Source organism: Bombina bombina, chromosome 6 (assembly GCF_027579735.1).
Source record: "Bombina bombina isolate aBomBom1 chromosome 6, aBomBom1.pri, whole genome shotgun sequence".
In the NCBI taxonomy this organism is placed as follows: domain Eukaryota; kingdom Metazoa; phylum Chordata; class Amphibia; order Anura; family Bombinatoridae; genus Bombina; species Bombina bombina.
In genome coordinates, this window is record NC_069504.1 from 8,267,682 (window position 1) to 8,295,391 (window position 27,710).

Here is a 27,710-nt window from a genome sequence, read left to right on the forward strand (position 1 = left end):
CTCCCATTATCACTGCTCCTCTAGCTGTCTCTAAGAGTAAGTTAGAGAGTCTTTTGAAGAATATGTCTTGCTTTATATTAGGGGCATAAACATTCACTAGGGTGACCATTGAGTTATACAATTTACCAATTAGAATTAGGTACCGCCCTGATTTATCTGCATGTTTTTTAATTAGGGTAAAAGGGATACCTCTCTTTATGAGGATACCTACTCCGTTTGTTTTAATGGAATTTGATGCATAATATGAGTTCCCAAATTTAAACGCAAAAGTTTTAGGTTCTCTCCCCTTGAGAAAATGTGTCTCCTGTAAATATATCACGTCACCTTTCTTCTGTTTAAGATCCCTTAATGCTATGTTCCTCTTGTATTGGCTATTAAGTCCCTTGGCATTAGCTGTGAGCAGATGAATGCTATTCACTGTGTTTGCCATCTTAGATAATAGTTATCTCTCCCTCCCAGCCTAGGATTATTGTTTTAGGTAAACTAAGTTGAATCGCCTTAGTGTGGGGTGAGTCATTTCTGTGCAATATTGCCATACTAATATACTGTGCGGCTTCTGGGCCGGGTCTATTTTTGGTCCTAAAATCAGTGCCTATGTGTGTGCATCTCCAGCAAGTCACCATGTCAAATCTGGAGTGGTCATTTGACTTAAGTTGAAAACATAAACGATTACATAAACATAAAAGAAAAACAATAACAATAAACAAAAACAATAACAAATAACATTGCTCTTTGGAAGGAACTATCCTTCCGAGCCTAAACAACGTTAGGGAGTGTGTCCAGAGTTGCTCCCTTGTTGACATATTATCATCATTTTTTACTTTTCTTGAGGGATTAGTGCAAACATACATTTGGAAATAACTTGACAATATAACAGTGTGGGCTATTGCCCTAAGTAAACTTCATACTAGGATCCCTGCAAATAAAAGTCCCGGACCTAGTTCATGTTTGTGCTCCAACATTTTTTTTCCATTAGACAGTCTGAGTCCAACTGGAGCAATATTTGAAAGGTGATAAATATGATTCTGGTTTTATAGCATTTAACGAAATCTTACTGACTAGCAAAAGTTCCTATCTCATGAAAATAAACAAAGTAAACAGGAAAGATCTCACCCAGTGCTGGAGTCGTGTCTGTCTGATGTTAAATCAGGTCTCTGCTTCAGTTTCGGGCACGGCTTCATTACCCGACTCTTTCGTCTTCTGTCTTTTGGACGTAACTTTTGTCCATTTCTGAATGGATTCCTGCACGTTTTGACTGTGTTTGATGTTTCTTCTGTCCTCCAATCTCACATCAGATGGATGTGGTTGACGAAAAGCCAGATTCAATTCTTCTGTCAAGGAGGGTAAATCTTGTTCCGATTTGTAGGTGATTGTGCGCCCTTCGTGTGACACAATTAGGCTAAAGGGGAAGCCCCATCTGTATTTTATTCGGTGTTCCTGTAGTACTTTAGTTATGTATCTAACCTCTTTTCTTCTTTGTATTGTGGCGGGACTAAGATCTAGGTAGATCTGAATGTTGTGGTCGACATATTGTATGGTGGGAGTAGAGCGTGCTGCTTGCCAAATTTTTTCTTTCTCTGTGTAGCGTAGGAACCGGATGATTATGTCCCTAGGCGGTGCATTTGGGGGGGGTGGAGGTCTTAGGGCTCTGTGTGCTCTGTCCAGTTCAATGTCAGGTATAGCCTGATCTTTAGCTATGAATTTAAATAGTCCTTGAAGATAGTTATGTATGTCTGGTTGTGCTATTGATTCGGGTATACCCCTTATCCTCAGGTCATTGCGTCGCCCTGTTATCTAAATCCTCAATTTTGTCTTGTAGAGATTCCAGCTGCGCTTGATGTACATTAGCCTGTGTTGTTACTTCATCGAATAAGGTGTTCATGGTCTCTTGTGTCTCTTCTACACATTCAATCCTCTGCCCCATCTCGTTTAAATTTCTTTTCATGTTTGCTATATCTGTGGTTATGAGGGCTTTGAGGGCATCAAAATCCGCCTTAGTGGGTAGATTAGCTAAGTCAGCTTTTATCTGGGATGCGCAGGCTTCAGAAATAGCCATGGATAGGGCATTTGGGGCATCTAAACTTATTGAGCCTTGGGATGGAGTTTCTGCTTCGGATTGAGAATTTGCAGCGCTCTGAAAAAAGGTGCACACTGAAGCAGGTAGTTGGTTTTGGCTTTTAGGTGCCTTGTCTCCCTTGTTCTTAGCTTTGGAAGTCATCTCTGCAGTACTGTTAGACCAGAGCAAAGTATAGGGCTATAATGGTAGCGTGTTTTGGTATAGGTTTTTGTGTTTTTAGTGTCTTTTGCCTCCACACCCTGTTAGTTAGCTGATATGTCTCCAAACTAATGATCTTCCCGCCATGCCGTTATAGCAATAAAAAACTGCCCTTTATTTTCTTAACTTCATGCGTGTGTTTTATTTCCTTCTCTTTGGCATATATAGTTCAGCATTTTAGTAATATGTATGTACCTCTGGTTTTTTGTTCGCACGCTGTGGCCATCTGCCTGGATTCAAGTTTATCCTTTCTCATATGTGTCCCAGTTCACCTGCGGTCTAGGCCCTAATGGCGTCATACAAAATTTACATCTCCTCTCTGTTTGCGGTTAGAGCCGTGTAAAGGAGCGTCTGACTTAGCGACTGTAGTGAGCCACCTAATAACGCTTCAGCCTCTTTTGTAGGCTATTATGTTAGAAAGTCGGGTCTTACCCCTGATATGGTCCCCGAGGCCATGTATCTCGGCCGGTATCTTGCGATAGCTCTGTTGCGGTTCCCGCTCTGATTTTCACATTGTCCGGTGTCTGGGAGATGTGTATGGGATTAGCACCTCTTGACTGTATTGGGGATCCAAAATTTTTAAATAATACCCTCTATTATGGGCTATCAGGAGCAACTCTGGTGCCGGAGCTTCACACAGCAGCGGCCATTCACCCGCACGGCCAGGCTCCGTCCCAGCTATATGGATCAATTTTATAATCAGGAAAGAGGAACGGCTATGGGCACCAGGTTTGCTCCAAGTTACGCTAATTTATTTATGGGATATTGGGAACAAACCTTTTTATCTACTACCCCTTTTGGAGCAAACCTGGTGTCATACAAACGTTATATAGACGATATCCTCATTATTTGGAGAGGGGAAGATAATATACTAGAAGAATTTATTGCCTCGATGAATAATAATGAACTAAACCTGAAGTTCACCTACGAAAAAAGTAGACAAAATTAGTATTAGTTTTTTAGATTTAGAATTATTTCCAGTTAATAATAAAATTCTCTCTAAAACGCACTTTAAAACTGTAGACGCCAACAGTTATATTCATTATACCAGCTGTCACCACCCAAGGTGGATTGAGAACATTCCCAAAGGCCAGTTTTTACGGGTAAAGAAAAATTGTTCAAATCTAACTGATTTTGATGCCCAATCAGATAAGCTGAAGCAAAAATTTATAGAGAGAGGTTATAATGCTAACAAAATAGAAAAGGTACGTATGGAAGTAAGAGAAGTTAACAGACAGGATCTAGTTCAAAATAATACGAGATCCCAAAATAAAATTCAAAGAAGGAATGATAATACTTTTATCCCTTTCATTACTGGATACTGTAGTAATAAATATCTAATAGAAAAAATTTTAAAAAAACATTGGGGGATTTTAAAAAATGATGAACATTTGGGTTCTATTTTACCAGCTAAACCACAAATTGTCTATAAAAAGGCTCGCAACCTGAAAACAATTTTAGCACCCACTGAGAATAAAAATAAGAATAAAAATAAAAATAAATCACAGCAGGACTTAACAGGTAAGAAAATTAATGGCTTTTTTCCCTGTTTAACATGTAAGGCCTGTAAACATTCTAAGAAACAGAAGGAGTTTACATCTAATATAACAGGAAAGTCTTTTAAGATCAAAGATACTATAAGATGCTCTGACAGATATGTGGTTTACCTAATACAATGCCGATGTGGCAAACAATATATAGGTGAATCGGAAAGACCATTACGTGACCGTATACGGGAGCACATATGGTCTATAGAAAAATATGATTTAGACAGGAACAAAGACCTCCCTGTACCAAAGCATTTTGCTGCATGTAACAATGGGAATTTAGCCCATTTCTCATATATAGGAATAGAGAAGGTTAAACCACATTGGAGGGGTAGCAACATTCAATCTGATTTAATCAAAAAAGAAACAAAATGGATCTTTGAACTAAAGACATTACAACCCAATGGTTTAAATATTGACTTTGATATAGGCTGCTTTCTCAGAGATTAGAATTAATTAAGTCCAGTAATTTTAATTTTGATTTTTAATTTTAAATTTATTTTTATTCCACGTTTATATACTCTTTTCGTTTTAATATCAAACAATTTTTTGAAAATCAAGCAATTGTTCGTAAATATTTGAGCACATGTATATGTGGACAAAGGAAAGATATGCACAACTACTGTTTGGTTATTGTGCTTAGTATATCCCTTTAAGTAACATTATATATGTGTATATGTCGTGATATATGCAAACATATATTATATAATATTGCGATTGGTATAATTCCCCCTATTTTTAATATAATTACTTTTATACGTATAGGTCTATTTAGTGTTTTTAAAGATGTTTTTATAAAGATTTTTTATATATATATATAGGTTATTTTTATAAATAGTTTTTTAACGAGTAATTTGATGCACTGTGATTTATTTATTTATTTGTTCTTTTTAGTATAGCTCTTTGGTCTTGGTGATAACAAATTATGTATCGCTTCAGAATCATGATCATACAACACTACATATTTTTGTTTTAATTTTTTACTTTTTGCAGCTGTCCTTTTCAAATTGATCGCTACTAGTGTATATAAATACTAATTGAGACAGATAAGGTAATATGCTGTATAGCAACAAATTTGCATTTATGTACTATGTACCATTATTTTGTTATTTTGTTACTGTTTGATCGCACACTGCCATTACTAACTTTGTCTTTAAATTGCAAGACACCCCTACTTATGGCATTCAACCAATTAACATAAAAGCTATAGGTATAAAAGGACCTACTACACTCTCTTCTGGAGCTTGACAAAGGCCCTGAACGGGCTGAAACGCGTTGCTCCGCCCACTCTGACGTTACGTGACGTAGTCATTACAGACCGGCTTCGATACTGTGAGAATCCCTGAGTGGAGCAGTTATTCGACATCAGCTTTTATATTAAAGAAACATCCGCTTCCACTGTTGTCTGACCGCTGCTGCAGAGACCAAAACACGGTGTAAGTAAAATTGAACACCTCAATTTTGGTTCTCTGCTGTTCTTTTGATTTGGATTCATTGTCATTTCAGCTCCCTTCCAGCTACAATTGGCACTCGACATTCTCAGCTGTTGAAGGAGTCTCTGATTTCGTTCCGATCTGGATCTAATCCATATTAACCCTTGAAGGCTTATGAACTCTCTTTGGATCAAGTCCTATTGTATATTTCTGTTGTGTTTATTTTATTTTTATTATTTTTTGGTACTGCACTTATTCATTTTTAATTGTACTAGCTGATCAGCTATATATTTTTTTTATTTGCATATACATATTTTTTATATTTTTTATTTTCATTCTTATTTTGTCCATTTATTTTATGTAATAAAAACATATTTTTTGCACATAAAGCATACGTTGTTTAAGTTGTCACTAAGACCAAAGGATATTTTAATTTTTGTTTTTCAACCAAGTAGGTCATATCACATTCATCCATTTTTTCTATTTTCCAATTTTAGCAACAAAAAACTTTTTTTGTAGCGCCAGAGGTTTTAAAATTTCTTATCTTTTTTAAGGTAGTTATTTTTATTTTTTCTATTTCACTTGTGGAGACAGGGGTTCTCCATTACCTACTGGCATATTGGTATTTTAGAAAATCCTGCGCAGGGTTACACACAATTTTATCTAACCTCACACATAGATTGTGCAGTGTTCCACAAGATGAGGAATACAGAGGCCACTGTAAATTGTATAGGCTTAGTATTGAACGTGCAAGTACATAAGGAATGTCTATATGCCCTAAGGTCACACATAGATTGTGCAGTGTTCCATAAGATAAGGAATAGAGAGGCCACTGTAAATTGTATAGGCTTAGTATTGAACGTGCAAGTACATAAGGAATGTCTATATGCCCTAAGGTCACACATAGATTGTGCAGTGTTCCACAAGATAAGGAATACAGAGGCCACTGTAAATTGTATAGGCTTAGTATTGAACGTGCAAGTACATAAGGAATGTCTATATGCCCTAAGGTCACACATAGATTGTGCAGTGTTCCACAAGATGAGGAATACAGAGGCCACTGGAAATTGTATAGGCTTAGTATTGAACGTGTATGTACATAATAAATGTCTATATGCCCTAAGGTCACACATAGATTGTGCAGTGTTCCACAAGATGAGGAATACAGAGGCCACTGGAAATTGTATAGGCTTAGTATTGAACGTGCAAGTACATAAGGAATGTCTATATGCCCTAAGGTCACACATAGATTGTGCAGTGTTCCACAAGATAAGGAATACAGAGGCCACTGTAAATTGTATAGGCTTAGTATTGAACGTGCAAGTACATAAGGAATGTCTATATGCCCTAAGGTCACACATAGATTGTGCAGTGTTCCACAAGATAAGGAATACAGAGGCCACTGGAAATTGTATAGGCTTAGTATTGAACGTGCAAGTACATAAGGAATGTCTATATGCCCTAAGGTCACACATAGATTGTGCAGTGTTCCACAAGATGAGGAATACAGAGGCCACTGTAAATTGTATAGGCTTAGTATTGAACGTGCAAGTACATAAGGAATGTCTATATACCCTAAAGTCACACATAGATTGTGCAGTGTTCCACAAGATGAGGAATACAGAGGCCACTGGAAATTGTATAGGCTTAGTATTGAACGTGCAAGTACATAAGGAATGTCTATATGCCCTAAGGCCACACATAGATTGTGCAGTGTTCCACAAGATAAGGAATACAGAGGCCACTGTAAATTGTATAGGCTTAGTATTGAACGTGCAAGTACATAAGGAAGATCTATATGCCCTAAGGTCACACATAGATTGTGCAGTGTTCCACAAGATGAGGAATACAGAGGCCACTATAAATTGTATAGGCTTAGTATTGAACGTGCAAGTACATAAGGAATGTCTATATGCCCTAAGGTCACACATAGATTGTGCAGTGTTCCACAAGATAAGGAATACAGAGGCCACTGTAAATTGTATAGGCTTAGTATTGAACGTGCAAGTACATAAGGAATGTCTATATGCCCTAAGGTCACACATAGATTGTGCAGTGTTCCACAAGATAAGGAATACAGAGGCCACTGTAAATTGTATAGGCTTAGTATTGAACGTGCAAGTACATAAGGAATGTCTATATGCCCTAAGGTCACACATAGATTGTGCAGTGTTCCACAAGATAAGGAATACAGAGGCCACTGGAAATTGTATAGGCTTAGTATTGAACGTGCAAGTACATAAGGAATGTCTATATGCCCTAAGGTCACACATAGATTGTGCAGTGTTCCACAAGATGAGGAATACAGAGGCCACTGTAAATTGTATAGGCTTAGTATTGAACGTGCAAGTACATAAGGAATGTCTATATGCCCTAAGGTCACACATAGATTGTGCAGTGTTCCACAAGATAAGGAATACAGAGGCCACAGTAAATTGTATAGACTTAGTATTGAACGTGCAAGTACATAAGGAATGTCTATATGCCCTAAGGTCACACATAGATTGTGCAATGTTCCACAAGATAAGGAATACAGAGGCCACTGGAAATTGTATAGGCTTAGTATTGAACGTGCAAGTACATAAGGAATGTCTATATGCCCTAAGGTCACACATAGATTGTGCAGTGTTCCACAAGATAAGGAATACAGAGGCCACTGTAAATTGTATAGGCTTAGTATTGAACGTGCAAGTACATAAGGAATGTCTATATGCCCTAAGGTCACACATAGATTGTGCAGTGTTCCACAAGATAAGGAATACAGAGGCCACTATAAATTGTATAGGCTTAGTATTGAACGTGTATGTACATAAGGAATGTCTATATGCCCTAAGGTCACACATAGATTGTGCAGTGTTCCACAAGATAAGGAATACAGAGGCCACTGTAAATTGTATAGGCTTAGTATTGAACGTGCAAGTACATAAGATATGTCTATATGCCCTAAGGTCACACATAGATTGTGCAGTGTTCCACAAGATAAGGAATACAGAGGCCACTATAAATTGTATAGGCTTAGTATTGAACGTGCAAGTACATAAGGAATGTCTATATGCCCTAAGGTCACACATAGATTGTGCAGTGTTCCACAAGATAAGGAATACAGAGGCCACTATAAATTGTATAGGCTTAGTATTGAACGTGCAAGTACATAAGGAATGTCTATATACCCTAAAGTCACACATAGATTGTGCAGTGTTCCACAAGATAAGGAATACAGAGGCCACTGTAAATTGTATAGGCTTAGTATTGAACGTGCAAGTACATAAGGAATGTCTATATGCCCTAAGGTCACACATAGATTGTGCAGTGTTCCACAAGATAAGGAATACAGAGGCCACTGTAAATTGTATAGGCTTAGTATTGAACGTGCAAGTACATAAGGAATGTCTATATGCCCTAAGGTCACACATAGATTGTGCAGTGTTCCACAAGATGAGGAATACAGAGGCCACTGTAAATTGTATAGGCTTAGTATTGAACGTGCAAGTACATAAGGAATGTCTATATGCCCTAAGGTCACACATAGATTGTGCAGTGTTCCACAAGATAAGGGATACAGAGGCCACTGGAAATGTATAGGCTTAGTATTGACGTGCAAGTACATAAGGAATGTCTATATGCCCTAAGGTCACACATAGATTGTGCAGTGTTCCACAAGATAAGGAATACAGAGGCCACTGGAAATTGTATAGACTTAGTATTGAACGTGCAAGTACAATAGGAATGTCTATATGCCCTAAGGTCACACATAGATTGTGCAGTGTTCCACAAGATAAGGAATACAGAGGCCACTGTAAATTGTATAGGCTTAGTATTGAACGTGCAAGTACATAAGGGAATGTCTATATGCCCTAAGGTCACACATAGATTGTGCAGTGTTCCACAAGATAAGGAATACAGAGGCCACTGGAAATTGTATAGGCTTAGTATTGAACGTGCAAGTACATAAGGAATGTCTATATGCCCTAAAGTCACACATAGATTGTGCAGTGTTCCACAAGATAAGGAATACAGAGGCCACTGGAAATTGTATAGGCTTAGTATTGAACGTGCAAGTACATAAGGAATGTCTATATGCCCTAAGGTCACACATAGATTGTGCAGTGTTCCACAAGATGAGGAATACAGAGGCCACTATAAATTGTATAGACTTAGTATTGAACGTGCAAGTACATAAGGAATGTCTATATGTCCTAAGGTCACACATAGATTGTGCAGTGTTCCACAAGATAAGGAATACAGAGGCCACTGGAAATTGTATAGGCTTAGTATTGAACGTGCAAGTACATAAGGAATGTCTATATGCCCTAAGGTCACACATAGATTGTGCAATGTACCACAAGATGAGGAATACAGAGGCCACTGTAAATTGTATAGGCTTAGTATTGAACGTGCAAGTACATAAGGAATGTCTATATGCCCTAAGGTCACACATAGATTGTGCAGTGTTCCACAAGATAAGGAATACAGAGGCCACTGGAAATTGTATAGGCTTAGTATTGAACGTGCAAGTACATAAGGAATGTCTATATGCCCTAAGGTCACACATAGATTGTGCAGTGTTCCACAAGATAAGGAATACAGAGGCCACTGTAAATTGTATAGGCTTAGTATTGAACGTGCAAGTACATAAGGAATGTCTATATGCCCTAAGGTCACACATAGATTGTGCAGTGTTCCACAAGATGAGGAATACAGAGGCCACTGTAAATTGTATAGGCTTAGTATTGAACGTGCAAGTACATAAGGAATGTCTATATGCCCTAAGGTCACACTTAGATTGTGCAGTGTTCCACAAGATAAGGAATACAGAGGCCACTGTAAATTGTATAGGCTTAGTATTGAACGTGCAAGTACATAACGAATGTCTATATGCCCTAAGGTCACACATAGATTGTGCAGTGTTCCACAAGATGAGGAATACAGAGGCCACTGTAAATTGTATAGGCTTAGTATTGAACGTGCAAGTACATAAGGAATGTCTATATGCCCTAAGGTCACACATAGATTGTGCAGTGTTCCACAAGATAAGGAATACAGAGGCCACTGGAAATTGTATAGGCTTAGTATTGAACGTGCAAGTACATAAGGAATGTCTATATGTCCTAAGGTCACACATAGATTGTGCAGTGTTCCACAAGATGAGGAATACAGAGGCCACTGGAAATTGTATAGGCTTAGTATTGAACGTGCAAGTACATAAGGAATGTCTATATACCCTAAGGTCACACATAGATTGTGCAGTGTTCCACAAGATAAGGAATACAGAGGCCACTGTAAATTGTATAGGCTTAGTATTGAACGTGCAAGTACATAAGGAATGTCTATATGCCCTAAGGTCACACATAGATTGTGCAATGTACCACAAGATAAGGAATACAGAGGCCACTGTAAATTGTATAGGCTTAGTATTGAACGTGCAAGTACATAAGGAATGTCTATATGCCCTAAGGTCACACATAGATTGTGCAGTGTTCCACAAGATGAGGAATACAGAGGCCACTGTAAATTGTATAGGCTTAGTATTGAACGTGCAAGTACATAAGGAATGTCTATATACCCTAAAGTCACACATAGATTGTGCAGTGTTCCACAAGATAAGGAATACAGAGGCCAATGTAAATTGTATAGGCTTAGTATTGAATGTGCAAGTACATAAGGAATGTCTATATGCCCTAAGGTCACACATAGATTGTGCAGTGTTCCACAAGATAAGGAATACAGAGGCCACTGTAAATTGTATAGGCTTAGTATTGAACGTGCAAGTACATAAGGAATGTCTATATGCCCTAAGGTCACACATAGATTGTGCAGTGTTCCACAAGATGAGGAATACAGAGGCCACTGTAAATTGTATAGGCTTAGTATTGAACGTGCAAGTACATAAGGAATGTCTATATGCCCTAAGGTCACACATAGATTGTGCAGTGTTCCACTAGATAAGGAATACAGAGGCCACTGTAAATTGTATAGGCTTAGTATTGAACGTGCAAGTACATAAGGAATGTCTATATGCCCTAAGGTCACACATAGATTGTGCAGTGTTCCACAAGATGAGGAATACAGAGGCCACTGTAAATTGTATAGGCTTAGTATTGAACGTGCAAGTACATAAGGAATGTCTATATGCCCTAAGGTCACACATAGATTGTGCAGTGTTCCACAAGATGAGGAATACAGAGGCCACTGTAAATTGTATAGGCTTAGTATTGAACGTGCAAGTACATAAGGAATGTCTATATACCCTAAGGTCACACATAGATTGTGCAGTGTTCCACAAGATAAGGAATACAGAGGCCACTGTAAATTGTATAGGCTTAGTATTGAACGTGCAAGTACATAAGGAATGTCTATATGCCCTAAGGTCACACATAGATTGTGCAATGTACCACAAGATAAGGAATACAGAGGCCACTGTAAATTGTATAGGCTTAGTATTGAACGTGCAAGTACATAAGGAATGTCTATATGCCCTAAGGTCACACATAGATTGTGCAATGTACCACAAGATAAGGAATACAGAGGCCACTGTAAATTGTATAGGCTTAGTATTGAACGTGCAAGTACATAAGGAATGTCTATATGCCCTAAGGTCACACATAGATTGTGCAGTGTTCCACAAGATAAGGAATACAGAGGCCACTGTAAATTGTATAGGCTTAGTATTGAACGTGCAAGTACATAAGGAATGTCTATATGCCCTAAGGTCACACATAGATTGTGCAGTGTTCCACAAGATAAGGAATAGAGAGGCCACTGTAAATTGTATAGGCTTAGTATTGAACGTGCAAGTACATAAGGAATGTCTATATGCCCTAAGGTCACACATAGATTGTGCAATGTTCCACAAGATAAGGAATACAGAGGCCACTGTAAATTGTATAGACTTAGTATTGAACGTGCAAGTACATAAGGAATGTCTATATGGCCTAAGGTCACACATAGATTGTGCAGTGTTCCACAAGATAAGGAATACAGAGGCCACTGGAAATTGTATAGGCTTAGTATTGAACGTGCAAGTACATAAGGAATGTCTATATGTCCTAAGGTCACACATAGATTGTGCAGTGTTCCACAAGATGAGGAATACAGAGGCCACTGTAAATTGTATAGGCTTAGTATTGAACGTGCAAGTACATAAGGAATGTCTATATACCCTAAAGTCACACATAGATTGTGCAGTGTTCCACAAGATGAGGAATACAGAGGCCACTATAAATTGTATAGGCTTAGTATTGAACGTGCAAGTACATAAGGAATGTCTATATGCCCTAAGGTCACACATAGATTGTGCAGTGTTCCACAAGATAAGGAATACAGAGGCCACTGGAAATTGTATAGGCTTAGTATTGAACGTGCAAGTACATAAGGAATGTCTATATGCCCTAAGGTCACACATAGATTGTGCAGTGTTCCATAAGATAAGGAATACAGAGGCCACTGTAAATTGTATAGGCTTAGTATTGAACGTGCAAGTACATAAGGAATGTCTATATGCCCTAAGGTCACACATAGATTGTGCAATGTACCACAAGATAAGGAATACAGAGGCCACTGTAAATTGTATAGGCTTAGTATTGAACGTGCAAGTACATAAGGAATGTCTATATACCCTAAAGTCACACATAGATTGTGTAGTGTTCCACAAGATAAGGAATACAGAGGCCACTATAAATTGTATAGGCTTAGTATTGAACGTGTATGTACATAAGGAATGTCTATATGCCCTAAGGTCACACATAGATTGTGCAGTGTTCCACAAGATAAGGAATACAGAGGCCACTGTAAATTGTATAGGCTTAGTATTGAACGTGCAAGTACATAACGAATGTCTATATGCCCTAAGGTCACACATAGATTGTGCAGTGTTCCACAAGATAAGGAATACAGAGGCCACTGTAAATTGTATAGGCTTAGTATTGAACGTGCAAGTACATAAGGAATGTCTATATGCCCTAAGGTCACACATAGATTGTGCAATGTACCACAAGATAAGGAATACAGAGGCCACTGTAAATTGTATAGGCTTAGTATTGAACGTGCAAGTACATAAGGAATGTCTATATGCCCTAAGGTCACACATAGATTGTGCAGTGTTCCACAAGATAAGGAATACAGAGGCCACTGGAAATTGTAAAGGCTTAGTATTGAACGTGCAAGTACATAAGGAATGTCTATATGCCCTAAAGTCACACATAGATTGTGCAGTGTTCCACAAGATGAGGAATACAGAGGCCACTGTAAATTGTATAGGCTTAGTATTGAACGTGCAAGTACATAAGGAATGTCTATATGCCCTAAGGTCACACATAGATTGTGCAGTGTTCCACAAGATAAGGAATACAGAGGCCACTGGAAATTGTATAGGCTTAGTATTGAACGTGCAAGTACATAAGGAATGTCTATATGCCCTAAGGTCACACATAGATTGTGCAGTGTTCCACAAGATAAGGAATACAGAGGCCACTGTAAATTGTATAGGCTTAGTATTGAACGTGCAAGTACATAAGGAATGTCTATATGCCCTAAGGTCACACATAGATTGTGCAGTGTTCCACAAGATGAGGAATACAGAGGCCACTGTAAATTGAGCTCAATGTTTGACCTGTATATACGTAAATGAATTGTACTCAGGGCACTGCCGTGTGTCTAAGCACCATACAGTACAGTTTACCTCAGGTTTGTCAAGTGTTGCTGAAAATCTTATAACATAAATATACGATATGTCATTTTAGAATTAATCAATAGCAACCGATACAAAGTTGAGAGTCGTTGGTTACACTGTAACTTAACGTTTGAATACCCAGTGACTACTTTGGTTACATTTATATACACTATCTCCATTTGAGATATTGAGCTGTACAAATGACGGCGGAGTTATACCTCTAATCTGTGGAGCAACCAATATTCTAATTGTGACCCACGGGCACACTAACAAGTAATTCGTATATACAAGTGCAAACTACACGTAACTTACAAGGTATCAATACCTAGCCATACTACTGTCGCAATACTCTATCACAAAGTACATATGGGCACAATTTATTTTAGTATCCATATAATACTCAGTGAGGTATACAATATATGAGCACACACTATGACTGAACAGTGGCCCCTAATAGGTTTGGCCCCATTTTGCAGGATGTTAGCAGATTACAAACATACCTTTGTCATTAAGATTTACCACAAATCCTCTTTAGGTTGGAGTTACTATCCATGATATCAGTTCAGGATAAGAATTTGTAACTATCCACCCTTTTCACTACATTAGTTTGAAAACCACTTTTACTTGCTGCAACTGTTTTTATTGTGTGTAACCCTTTTTAAAAAAACTATGAAAGTTGATATATTTTAAAACCTATATACACGAAGCCCATACGTATGAGGGCAGAGTGCTTTTCCGGTTAGTATCCTGTCCAGCTCTCTTGCTGGAATTGTTCTTGTAAGGTGCTTTATACCTGATGAAACAGCCAGGGCTGAGAAACGCGTTGCATAGACAGAGCACACTGCTATATCTTCTCTGTAACCATTGCTTGCTATTTGTTTTTAATAAAGAAAACACAAGCACTGGTATAGCATCTTACTAACTAGCAAAGCTACTTCTACTGGGATACTACATCACGCACTGACTGATTGGCCAGTACACACCTGCATCATCTTCCTGGAGAGGGTTAGCACCAAGCTACCGGCCTGCTTCTAGCACTCTACTACTGGGATTCTACATCACGCACTGACTGATTGGCCAGTACACACCTGCATCATCTTCCTGGAGAGGGTTAGTACCAAGTTACCGCCTGCTTCTAGCACTCTACTACTGGGATTCTACATCACGCACTGACTGATTGGGCCAGTACACACCTGCATCATCTTCTGGAGAGAGTTAGCACCAAGCTACCGGCCTGCTTCTAGCACTCTACTACTGGGATTCTACATCACACACTGACTGATTGGGCCAGTACACACCTGCATCATCTTCTGGAGAGAGTTAGCACCAAGCTACCGGCCTGCTTCTAGCACTCTACTACTGGGATTCTACATCACACACTGACTGATTGGCCAGTACACACCTGCATCATCTTCTGGAGAGAGTTAGCACCAAGCTACCGGCCTGCTTCTAGCACTCTACTACTGGGATTCTACATCACACACTGACTGATTGGGCCAGTACACACCTGCATCATCTTCTGGAGAGGATTAGCACCAAGTTACCGGCCTGATTCTAGCACTCTACTACTGGGATTCTACATCACGCACTGACTGATTGGCCAGTACACACCTACATCATCTTCCTGGAGAGGGTTAGCACCAAGCTACCGGCCTGCTTCTAGCACTCTACTACTGGGATTCTACATCACACACTTACTGATTGGCCAGTACACACCTGCATCATCTTCTGGAGAGAGTTAGCACCAAGTTACCGGCCTGCTGCTAGCACTCTACTACTGGGATTCTACATCACACACTTACTGATTGGCCAGTACACACCTGCATCATCTTCTGGAGAGAGTTAGCACCAAGCTACCGGCCTGCTTCTAGCACTCTACTACTGGTATTCTACATCACACACTGACTCATTGGCCAGTACACACCTGCATCATCTTCCTGGAGAGGGTTAGCACCAAGTTACCGGCCTGCTTCTAGCACTCTACTACTGGGATTCTACATCACACACTGACTGATTGGGCCAGTACACACCTGCATCATCTTCTGCAGAGGCTTAGCACCAAGTTACCGGCCTGCTTCTAGCACTCTACTACTGGGATTCTACATCACACACTTACTGATTGGGCCAGTACACACCTGCATCATCTTCTGGAGAGGCTTAGCACCAAGTTACCGGCCTGCTTCTAGCACTCTACTACTGGGATTCTACATCACACACTTACTGATTGGCCAGTACACACCTGCATCATCTTCTGGAGAGAGTTAGCACCAAGCTACCGGCCTGCTTCTAGCACTCTACTACTGGTATTCTACATCACACACTGACTCATAGGCCAGTACACACCTGCATCATCTTCCTGGAGAGGGTTAGCACCAAGTTACCGACCTGCTTCTAGCACTCTACTACTGGGATTCTACATCACACACTGACTGATTGGCCAGTACACACCTGCATCATCTTCTGGAGAGGCTTAGCACCAAGTTACCGGCCTGCTTCTAGCACTCTACTACTGGGATTCTACATCACACACTTACTGATTGGGCCAGTACACACCTGCATCATCTTCTGGAGAGGCTTAGCACCAAGTTACCGGCCTGCTTCTAGCACTCTACTACTGGGATTCTACATCACACACTGACTGATTGGGCCAGTACACACCTGCATCATCTTCCTGGAGAGGGTTAGCACCAAGCTACCGGCCTGCTTCTAGCACTCTACTACTGGGATTCTACATCACACACTTACTGATTGGGCCAGTACACACCTGCATCATCTTCCTGGAGAGGGTTAGCACCAAGCTACCGGCCTGCTTCTAGCACTCTACTACTGGGATTCTACATCACACACTTACTGATTGGGCCAGTACACACCTGCATCATCTTATGGAGAGGGTTAGCACCAAGTTACCGGCCTGCTTCTAGCACTCCACTACTGGGATTCTACATCACACACTGACTGATTGGCCAGTACACACCTGCATCATCTTCTATAGAGGGTTTGCACCAAGTTACCGGCCTGCTTCTAGCACTCTACTACTGGGATACTACATCACACACTGACTGATTGGGGCAGTACACACCTGCATCATCTTCTGGAGAGGGTTAGCACCAAGTTACCGGCCTGCTTCTAGCACTCTACTTCTGGGATTCTACATCACACACTTACTGATTGGGCCAGTACACACCTGCATCATCTTCTATAGAGGGTTTGCACCAAGTTACCGGCCTGCTTCTAGCACTCTACTACTGGGATACTACATCACACACTGACTGATTGGCCAGTACACACCTGCATCATCTTCTATAGAGGGTTTGCACCAAGTTACCGGCCTGCTTCTAGCACTCTACTACTGGGATACTACATTACACACTGACTGATTGGGCCAGTACACACCTGCATCATCTACTGGAGAGGGTTAGCACCAAGTTACCGGCCTGCTTCTAGCACTCTACTACTGGGATTCTACATCACACACTGACTGATTGGCCAGTACACACCTGCATCATCTTCTGGAGAGGGTTAGCACCAATTTACCGGCCTGCGTCTAGCACTCTACTACTGAAATTCTACATCACACACTGACTGATTGGCCAGTACACACCTACATCATCTTCTGGAGAGGGTTAGCACCAAGTTACTGGATTGCTTCTAGCACTCTACTACTGGGATTCTACATCACACACTGACTGACTGGCCAGTACACACCTGCATCATCTTCTGGAGACGGTTAGCAACAAGTTACTGGATTGCTTCTAGCACTCTACTACTGACTGACTGGCCAGTACACACCTGCATCATCTTCTGGAGAGGGTTAGCACCAAGTTACCGGCCTGCTTCTAGCACTCTACTACTGGGATTCTACATCACACACTGACTGATTGGTCAGTACACACCTGCATCATCTTCCTGGAGAGGGTTAGTACCAAGTTACTGCCTGCTTCTAGCACTCTACTACTGGGATTCTACAGCACACACTGACTGATTGGGCCAGTACACACCTGCATCATTTTCTGGAGAGGGTTAGCACCAAGTTACCGGCCTGCTTCTAGCACTCTACTACTGGGATTCTATATCACACACTGTGTAAGGATTCCGCTCCATGTTTTACCTATGCCTCTCCCATTCACCTGACTTCAGCCTTACCTGTACTTAAGGCATCAGCTGACTGCAGACAGGTGCTTAATTATTAAGTTTCTAGACTAGCTCTGAAGCGTGTCTGTTTTCCACTTGCTGTGTGTTTTTTCTGAAAACAAACCAGTCTGCTTTTCTTCCAAATTATTGAATCAGCTACTACCTTGGGATTACTTATTTTATACTGCCGGTTCACATGCTCATTTTGCCTACAGAAAGTTTTACAGAGGCGAGTTTTTCTTTTTTAGCGTGCACGCTACAACAGAGACTTATTTCATACTGCAGTGTGTTTGCTGCCGTCTCCCTCTGAGTTTCTATCTCATCTGAGCCACTGAAGCGTTTCTCACACACCGGACTTCAACCTCTCTTCCACTGCAACACAGAGCAACTCTTCTACAAACAACCTCCCACGGACTAAGTACAAGGACATCTCAGAATTAATTCCGCTTCTATTACACACCATCCGGTGACTGGGGGTAAGCGCTGTAGTTACTTTAAGCTGTGCTGTACAAATAAACATTGAACTTTGCTTTTCCCTGCTACTCTACTGACCGCAAGACTATCAGCACCTGTGTATACCGTTCAGTGACAAACTAACTAACTGTGTCTAAAACTGGGAGTTACACCTCACACTGAACTGTTATATCTTACTCCAGCACTAATAGCAACACTACCTGCTTTCTGGAACTCTGCTTTTCTTTATCAAGATTTATCGTACTGGGAGCTAGCTGAACTCTAAAGATTGCTACTAACAAACTGATTTATTTTTCATATTTCTTCTGTTCCAGCCTTTGTTTATGTCTATACTACTGCTGTGACGTTCAACAGCATATGTGATTTACATCATTCGTTGCCAGACAAGTTTCTGTTCTGCAATTCAATTACTTGAGAATAACAACTTCACTGAAAGCAGCTTGGTCTATGCTGTTCAATAGTCCATTTGCCAAAGGTGATACAAATCATTTATTTTGCATACTCTGCAGTTGTGATCCATCCTCACTCTCTACTAAATCCTTACACACTGACTGATTGGTCAGTACACACCTGCATCATCTTATGGAGAGGGTTAGCACCAAGTTACCGGCCTGCTTCTAGCACTCTACTACTGGGATTCTACATCATACATTTACTGATTGGGCCAGTACACACCTGCATCATCTTCCTGGAGAGGGTTAGCACCAAGCTACCGGCCTGCTTCTAGCACTCTACTACTGGGATTCTACATCACACACTGACTGATTGGCCAGTACACACCTGCATCATCTTCTGGAGAGGGTTAGCACCAAGTTACCGGCCTGCTTCTAGCACTCTACTACTGGGATTCTACATCACACACTTACTGATTGGGCCAGTACACACCTGCATAATCTTCTGGAGAGGGTTAGCACCAAGTTAACAGATTGCTTCTAGCACTCTACATCACGCACTTACTGATTGGCCAGTACACACCTGCATCATCTTCTGGAGAGGGTTAGCACCAATTTACCGGCCTGCTTCTAGCACTCTACTACTGGGATTCTACATCACACACTGACTGATTGGCCAGTACACACCTGCATAATCTTCTGGAGAGGGTTAGCACCAAGTTACCGGCCTGCTTCTAGCACTCTACTTCTGGGATTCTACATCACACACTGACTGATTGGTCAGTACACACCTGCATCATCTTCTGGAGAGGGTTAGCACCAAGTTACCGGCCTGCTTCTAGCACTCTACTACTGGGATTCTACATCACACACTGACTGATTGGGCCAGTACACACCTGCATCATCTTCTGGAGAGGGTTAGCACCAAGTTACCGGCCTGCTTCTAGCACTCTACTACTGGGATACTACATCACACACTGACTGATTGGGACAGTACACACCTGCATCATCTTCTATAGAAGGTTAGCACCAACTTACTGGCCTGCTTCTAGCACTTTACTACTGGGATACTACATTACACACTGACTGATTGGGACAGTACACACCTGCATCATCTTCTATAGAGGGTTAGCACCAACTTACTGGCCTGCTTCTTGAATTCTACTACTGGGATTCTACATCACAAACTGAATGATTGGCCAGTAGACACCTGCATCATCTTCTGGAGAGGGCTAGTACCATGCTACCGGCCTGCTTCTAGCACTCTACTACTGAGATTCTACAACATCACACACTGAATGATTGGCCAGTACACACCTGCATCATCTTCTGGAGAGGGTTAGCACCAAGTTACCGGCCTGCTTCTGGCACTCTACTACTGGGATACTACATCACACACTGACTGATTGGCCAGTACACACCTGCATCATCTTCTGGAGAGGGTTAGTACCAAGCTACCGGCCTGCTTCTAGCACTCTACTACTGAGATTCTACAACATCACACACTGAATGATTGGCGATTACACACCTGCATCATCTTCTGGAGAGGGTTAGCACCAAGTTACCGGCCTGCGTCTAGCACTCTACTACTGGAATTCTACATCACACACTGACTGATTGGCCAGTACACCCCTGCATCATCTTCTGGAGAGGGTTAGCATCAAGTTACCGGCCTGCTTCTAGCACTCTACTACTGGGATTCTACATCACACACTGACTGATTGGGCCAGTACAAACCTACATCATCTTCTGGAGAGGGTTAGCACCAAGTTACCGGCCTGCTTATAGCATTACACTACTGGGATTCTACATCACACATTGACTGATTGGCCAGTACACAAATGTATCATCTTCTGGAGAGGGTTAGCACCAAGTTACCAGCCTGCTTCTAGCACTCTACAACTGGGATTCTACATCATACACTTACTGATTGGGCCAGTACACACCTGCATCATCTTCTGCAGAGGGTTAGCACCAAGTTACCGGCCTGCTTCTAGCACTCTGCTACTGGGGTCCTACATCACACACTTACTGATTAGGCTAGTACACACCTGCATCATCTTCTGGAGAGGTTAGCACCAAGTTACCGGCCTGCTTCTAGCACTCTACTACTGGGATTCTACATCACACACTGCCTGATTGGTCAGTACACACCTGCATCATCTTCTGGAGAGGGTTAGCACCAAGTAAACGGCCAGCTTCTAGCACTCTACTACTGGGATTCTACATCACACACTGAATAATTGGCCAGTACACACCTGCATCATCTTCTGGAGAGGGTTAGCACCAAGTTACCGGCCTGCTTCTAGCACTCTACTACTGGGATTCTACATCACACACTGACTGATTGGGCCAGTACACACCTGCATCATCTTCTGGAGAGGTTTAGCACCAAGTTACCGGCCTGCTTCTAGCACTCTACTACTGGGATACTACATCACACACTGACTGATTGGGACAGTACACACCTGCATTATCTTCTATAGAGGGTTAGCATCACCTTACTGGGCTGCTTCTAGCACTCTACTACTGGGATACTACATTACACACTGACTGATTGGCCAGTACACACCTGCATCATCTTCTATAGAGGGTTAGCACCAACTTACTGGACTGCTTCTAGCACTCTACTACTGGGATACTAAGTCACACACTGATTGATTGGCCAGTACACACCTGCATCATCTTCTGGAGAGGGTTAGCACCAAGTTACCGGCCTGCTTCTAGCACTCTACTACTAGGATTCTACATCAAACACACTGGCTGATTGGCCAGTAGACAACTGCATCATCTTCTGGAGAGGGTTAGCACCACGTTACCGGCCTGCTTCTTGCACTCTACTACTGGGATTCTACAACATCACACACTGACTGATTGGCCAGTACACACCTGCATCATCTTCTGGAGAGGGTTAGCAACAAGTTACCGGCCTGATTCTAGCACTCTACTACTGGGATTCTACATCACACACTGACTGATTGGCCAGTACACACCTGCATCATCTTCTGGAGAGGGTTAGCACCAAGTTGCCGGCCTGCTACTAGCACTCTACTACTGGGATTCTACATCACACACCGACTGATTGGCAAGTACACACCTGCATCATCTTCTGGAGTGGTTTAGCACCAAGTTACCGGCCTGCTTCTAGCACTCTAATACTGGGATTCTACATCACACACTGACTGATTGGTCAGTACACACCTGCATCATCTTCTGGAGAGGGTTAGCACCAAGTTACCGGCCTGCTTCTAGCACTCTACTACTGGGATTCTACATTACACACTGACTGATTGGCCAGTACACACCTGCATCATCTTCTGGAGAGGGTTCGCATCAAGTTACTGGGCTGCTTCTAGCACTCTGCTACTGGGATTCTACATCACACACTGACTGATCGGCCAGTACACACCTGCATCATCTTCTGGAGAGGGTTAGCACCAAGTTACCGGCCTGCTTCTAGCACTCTACTACTGGGATTCTACTTCACACACTGACTGATTGGGCCAGTACACACCTGCATCATCTTCCTGGAGAGGGTTAGCACCAAGTTACCGGCCTGCTTCTAGCACTCTACTTCAGGGATTCTACATCACACACTGACTGATTGGGACAGTACACACTTGCATCATCTTCTATAGAGGGTTTGCACCAAGTTACCGGCTTGCTTCTAGCACTCTACTGCTGGGATTCTACATCACACACTGACTGATTGGCCAGTACACACCTGCATCATCTTCTGGAGAGGGTTAGCACCAACTTACTGGCCTGCATCTAGCACTCTACTACTGGGATTCTACATCACACACTGACTGATTGGTCAGTACACACCAGCATCATCTTCTGGAGAGGGTTAGCACCAAGTTACCGGCCTGCTTTTAGCATTATACTACTGGGATTCTACATCACACACTGACTGATTGGCCAGTACACACCTGCATCATCTTCTGGAGAGGCTTAGCACCAAGTTACCGGCCTGCTTCTAGCACTCTACTACTGGGATTCTACATCACACACTGACTGATTGGCCAGTACACACCTGCATTATCTTCTGGAAAGGGTTAGCACCATGTTACCGGCCTGCTTCTAGCACTCTACTACTGGGATTCTACATCACACACTGACTGATTGGCCAGTACACACCTGCATCAGCTTCTGGAGAGGGTTAGCACCATGTTACCGGCCTGCTTTTAGCTTTATACTACTGGGATTCTACAACATCACACACTGACTGATAGGGCCAGTACACACCTGCATCATCTTCCTGGAGAGGGTTAGCACCATGTTACCGGCCTGCTTCTAGCACTCTACTACTGGGATTCTACAACATCACACACTGACTGATTGGCCAGTACACACCTGTATTATCTTCTAGAGAGGGTTAGCACCAAGTTGCCGGCCTGCTTCTAGCACTCTACTACTGGGATTCTCCAACATCTTACACTGACTGATTGGCCAGTACACACCTGCATCATCTTCTGGAGAGGGTTAGCACCAAGTTACCGGCCTGCTTCTAGCACTCTACTACTGGGATTCTACATCACACACTGACTGATTGGCCAGTACACACCTGCATCATCTTCTGGAGAGTGATAGCACTAAGTTACTGGATTGCTTCTAGCACTCTTCTACTGGGATGCTATATCACACACTGACTGATTGGGCCAGTACGCACCTGCATCATCTTCTGGAGAGGGTTAGCACCAACTTACCGGCCTGCATCTAGCACTCTACTACTGGGATTCTACATCACACAGTGACTGATTGGCCAGTAAACACCTGCATCATCTTCTGGACAGGGTTAGCACCAAGCTACCGGCCTGCTTCTAGCACTTACTACTGGGATTCTACATCACACACTGACTGATTGGGTCAGTACACACCTGCATCATCTTCTACAGAGGGTTAGCACCAAGTTACCGGCCTGCTTCTAGCACTCTACTACTGGGATACTACATCACACACTGACTGATTGGCCAGTACACACCTGCATCATCTTCTAGAGAGGGTTAGCACCAAGTTACCGGCCTGCTTCTAGCACTCTACTACTGGGATTCTACATCACACACTGACTGATTGGCCAGTACACACCTGCATCATCTTCTAGAGAGGGTTAGCACCAAGTTAACGGCCTGCTTCTAGCACTCTATTACTGGGATTCTACAACATCACACACTGACTGATTGGCCAGTACACACCTGCATCATCTTCTGGAGACGGTTAGCACCAAGCTGCATGCCTGCTTCTAGCACTCTACTACTGGGATTCTACATCACACACTGACTGATTGTGCCAGTACACACCTGCATTATCTTCTGGAGAGGGTTCGCACCAAGTTGCCGGCCTGCTTCTAGCACTCTACTACTGGGATTCTACATCACACATTGACTGATTGGCCAGTACACACCTGTATCATCTTCTACAGAGGGTTAGCACTAAGTTACCGGCCTGCTTCTAGAACTCTACTACTGGGATTCTACGTCACACTGACTGATTGAGCCAGTACACACCTGCATCATCTTCTACAGAGGGTTAGCACTAAGTTACCGGCCTGCTTCTAGAACTCTACTACTGGGATTCTACATCACACACTGACTGATTGGGCCAGTACACACCTGCATCATCTTCTATAGAGGGTTAGCACCAACTTACTGGCCTGCTTCTAGCACTCTACTACTGGGATTCTACATCACACACTGACTGATTGGGCCAGTACACACCTGCATCATCTTCTGGAGAGGGTTAGTACCAAGTTACCGCCTGCTTCTAGCACTCTACTACTGGGATTCTACATCACACACTTGCATCATCTTCTGGAGAGAGTTAGCACCAAGCTACCGGCCTGCTTCTAGCACTCTACTACTGGGATTCTACATCACACACTGACTGATTGGGCCAGTACACACCTGCATCATTTTCCTGGAGAGGGTTAGCACCAAGTTACCGGCCTGCTTCTAGCACTCTACTTCAGGGATTCTACATCACACACTGACTGATTGGCCAGTACACACCTGCATCATCTTCTGGAGATGGTTAGCACCAAGTTACCGGCCTGCTTCTAGCACTCTACTACTGGGATTCTACATCACACACTGAATGATTGGGCCAGTACACACCCACATCATCTTCTGGAGAGGGTTAGCACCAAGTTACCGGCCTGCTTCTAGCACTCTACTACTGGGATACTACATCACACACTGACTGATTGGGACAGTACACACCTGCATCATCTTCTATAGAGGGTTAGCAACAACTTACTGGTCTGCTTCTAGCACTCTACTACTGGGATTCTACATCACACACTGACTGATTGGGCCAGTACACACCCACATCATCTTCTGGAGAGGGTTAGCACCAAGTTACCGGCCTGCTTCTAGAACTCTACTACTGGGATACTACATCACACACTGACTGATTGGGACAGTACACATTTGCATCATCTTCTATAGAGGGTTAGCAACAACTTACTGGTCTGCTTCTAGCACTCTACTACTGGGATTCTACATCACACACTGACTGATTGGCCAGTACACACCTGCATCATCTTCTGGAGAGAGTTAGCACCAAGTTACTGGATTGCTTCTAGCACTCTTCTACTGGGATTCTACATCACACACTGACTGATTGGCCAGTACACACCTGTATCATCTTCTGGAGAGGGTTAGCACCAAGTTGCCGGCCTGCTTCTAGCACTCTACTACTGGGATTCTACATCACACACTGACTGATCGGACAGTACACACCTGCATCATCTTCTGGAGAGGGTTAGCACCAAGTTACCGGCCTGCTTCTAGCACTCTACTACTGGGATTCTACTTCACACACTGACTGATTGGGCCAGTACACACCTGCATCATCTTCCTGGAGGGGGTTAGCACCAAGTTACCGGCCTGCTTCTAGCACTCTACTTCAGGGATTCTACATCACACACTGACTGATTGGAACAGTACACACTTGCATCATCTTCTATAGAGGGTTTGCACCAAGTTACCGGCTTGCTTCTAGCACTCTACTGCTGGGATTCTACATCACACACTGACTGATTGGTCAGTACACACCTGCATCATCTTCTGGAGAGGGTTAGCACCAACTTACTGGCCTGCATCTAGCACTCTACTACTGGGATTCTACATCACACACTGACTGATTGGCCAGTACACACCTGCATCATCTTCCAGAGAGTGTTAGCACTAAGTTACTGGATTGCTTCTAGCACTCTTATACTGGGATTCTATATCACACACTGACTGATTGGCCAGTAGATACCTGCATCATCTTCTGGAGAGGGTTAGCACCAAGTTGACGGCCTGCTTTTAGCACTCTACTACTGGGATTCTACATCACACACTGACTGATTGGCAAGTACACACCTGCATCATTTTCTGGAGAGGGTTAGCAGCAAGCTACCGGTCTGCTTCTAGCACTCTACTGCTGGGATTCTACATCACACACTGACTGATTAGGCCAGTACACACCTGTATCATCTTCTGGAAAGGGTTAGCACCAAGTTACCGGCCTGCTTCTAGCATTATACTACTGGGATTCTACATCACACACTGACTGATCGGACAGTACACACCTGCATCATCTTCTGGAGAGAGTTAGCACCAAGTTACTGGATTGCTTCTAGCACTCTTCTACTGGGATTCTACATCACACACTGACTGATTGGCCAGTACACACCTGTATCATCTTCTGGAGAGGGTTAGCACCAAGTTGCCGGCCTGCTTCTAGCACTCTACTACTGGGATTCTACATCACACACTGACTGATCGGACAGTACACACCTGCATCATCTTCTGGAGAGGGTTAGCACCAAGTTACCGGCCTGCTTCTAGCACTCTACTACTGGGATTCTACTTCACACACTGACTGATTGGGCCAGTACACACCTGCATCATCTTCCTGGAGAGGGTTAGCACCAAGTTACCGGCCTGCTTCTAGCACTCTACTTCAGGGATTCTACATCACAGACTGACTGATTGGGACAGTACACACTTGCATCATCTTCTATAGAGGGTTTGCACCAAGTTACCGGCTTGCTTCTAGCACTCTACTACTGGGATTCTACATCACACACTGACTGATTGGGCCAGTACACACCTGCATCATCTTCTGGAGAGGCTTAGCACCAAGTTACCGGCCTGCTTCTAGCACTCTACTACTGGGATTCTACATCACACACTGACTGATTGGGCCAGTACACACCTGCATCATCTTCTGGAGAGGGTTAGCACCAAGTTACCGGCCTGCTTTTAGCATTATACTACTGGGATACTACATTACACACTGACTGATTGGCCAGTACACACCTGCATCATCTTCTATAGAGGGTTAGCACCAACTTACTGGACTGCTTCTAGCACTCTACTACTGGGATACTAAGTCACACACTGATTGATTGGCCAGTACACACCTGCATCATCTTCTGGAGAGGGTTAGCACCAAGTTACCGGCCTGCTTCTAGCACTCTACTACTAGGATTCTACATCAAACACACTGGCTGATTGGCCAGTAGACAACTGCATCATCTTCTGGAGAGGGTTAGCACCACGTTACCGGCCTGCTTCTTGCACTCTACTACTGGGATTCTACAACATCACACACTGACTGATTGGCCAGTACACACCTGCATCATCTTCTGGAGAGGGTTAGCAACAAGTTACCGGCCTGATTCTAGCACTCTACTACTGGGATTCTACATCACACACTGACTGATTGGCCAGTACACACCTGCATCATCTTCTGGAGAGGGTTAGCACCAAGTTGCCGGCCTGCTACTAGCACTCTATT